This window comes from Cyprinodon variegatus, unplaced genomic scaffold, assembly GCF_000732505.1.
Source record: "Cyprinodon variegatus isolate N-32 unplaced genomic scaffold, C_variegatus-1.0 Scaffold711, whole genome shotgun sequence".
NCBI lineage: Eukaryota > Metazoa > Chordata > Actinopteri > Cyprinodontiformes > Cyprinodontidae > Cyprinodon > Cyprinodon variegatus.
Genome location: NW_015151164.1, coordinates 143,159 through 145,215, shown reverse-complemented (window position 1 = coordinate 145,215; position 2,057 = coordinate 143,159).

Sequence of the window (2,057 nt, the reverse complement as noted above, 5' to 3'; positions counted from 1 at the left end):
ATAATCCTTTTATCAGTAATATTCCTCCATCAAACCCACCCGATGACCGACTGCTTTGCTCCCTTTATCTAATGTGCATTTTGTTCGGATGATGGAACCACACTCTGTAATCCACCAGAGCGCTAGTCAACAGCGGCCCTAAGAGTCGAAACCTTAACACTGCAGAAGGTTACATCTTTAAACCCATTTAGGGTCAAAACATATATAAAATATAAAAACAGCAACATTTCCTCAATTTTACTATTTTACCAAGATACCTAAAAAAATATCATATAATATATATTTTATGCTGTATTTATAGCATGTATCAAATAACTTGTTTTAGCTAGAATATTCAAATGGGCCAGTAAAAACTTGAAATCAAGTTCACAGGGTGTACCAAAAATATTATCAAAACAGAAGCATTTTAAAACAATAAAATGACAGAGTTTTTTTTAAAGACATGTGCATTTAAAGGAGGACATTTTTTCAGTTTTTCACTCATATCTAATGATCGCCATTTTTTCTGAATGCGTAATATTTCTGTTGGGCTTCATCAGTCTAATTACTTTAAGATGCCATAGGACAGAAGGCAATTTTAGCAGGTACAGCCCCTCCATGATCACCAGCCACCCTGATGAGAGTTGGTCTTACTCTAAAGCTACACAGCAATGTGACGTGTGTTTTATCTCAGATACACTAAAGAATGATGTAGTGGTTTTCGCAACTCCGTTCACACCTGTAGACGCTGAACTGCTCAGTATTAATGGAGGAGACACTTTTACTAAAACTCTGACTTTATCCAATAAGGAAAAGGGAAGCATTAAACTTCCCTTTACAGATATGGTATACATTCACGATTTAATCTTTTCATACCATGCTATCTATCCTTTTTTATATATAAATTGTGTATTTATTTATTTATCTTATCATTTATTTTTTATCTATATCTAACCCGGTTATATTAGCAATTGCAGTTATTAAATGAATTGTGTATAAAACCATTCCTTTTATCCGTTTATAGAATGTTCATCTTCTTGCTGCCAATATTTTTTTTGATGAATAAAATGGTGAATGATTGGGTTATGTGCTAATTATGTAATATAACGTTTCATTTGGTATTACATATGTTGTGTGAATAATTCTTCCTATTTCTGTGCAAACATTTTAAGATAAATTCTCCTGAAAAATAATAAAGGTATAAACTGATACTAGAGGAAAATATTTATTTCGCTCAGATTAATGTACAGTAAACATCAGTACAACCATATCTAAAAACTTTTCTATAAATGTAGCCAATATTGGTGCTTAATTTCCTGGGCAACGGTAAATATTTCTATTTGCTAAATAAATGACCAAGCCCTTACATATCATGCTGCAACAGGGTAATGATTAATATCTCAGTGCGTCATATATTTACTGCAATTTGCTTTCTTTTTTAACTCAAATATTTTCTTTATAAAAAGGAAACAATCTTTATTTTTTAAATATTGATTACAAACTAAGGTGGATATAATTTTTGGTACACTTGTAAAGCAAACTATAAAACAAAACAGAGGAGACAAATACCCAACTTTGCCAATCGAAATAAATGTCTCCACATATGTATCTGTCCATGGTCCTGAAGCAAGGATCTAGCATTGGTTAAATGATTGTTTTGACCGAAAAGAGGATATACCAACATAACTACAGCTATTTTTTATCGGTAAAAAAGAACCAAAGATTAATGAGATTGGTTAATATTGTGTTGTTGTTAAACATATACACCAAAATGCGTAGAAGTCAACAAAAATAAAATGTAAAGAGACATCATTCAATGAGTGTAGACACTTGCCTACCAAGGATTGGAATAAGTATTAATTATTTGTAAGAAGTATTCTAACCTCAACAGGAGAGTCAGGTTCATCCAGGATGCTCTTCTCACTCTGCATCCGTTGCATCGTCCCTGTGGAACTGCGGTCCAATATCAAAACGTTTTGGCTGCCATCTCTTCCAAACTTATCACTTTTTCTGGAATCAGTTGTCCTGCACACCTCGTAATTGTACACGTGTGGTAGAGTCCCTGTTCCCAAAGTATC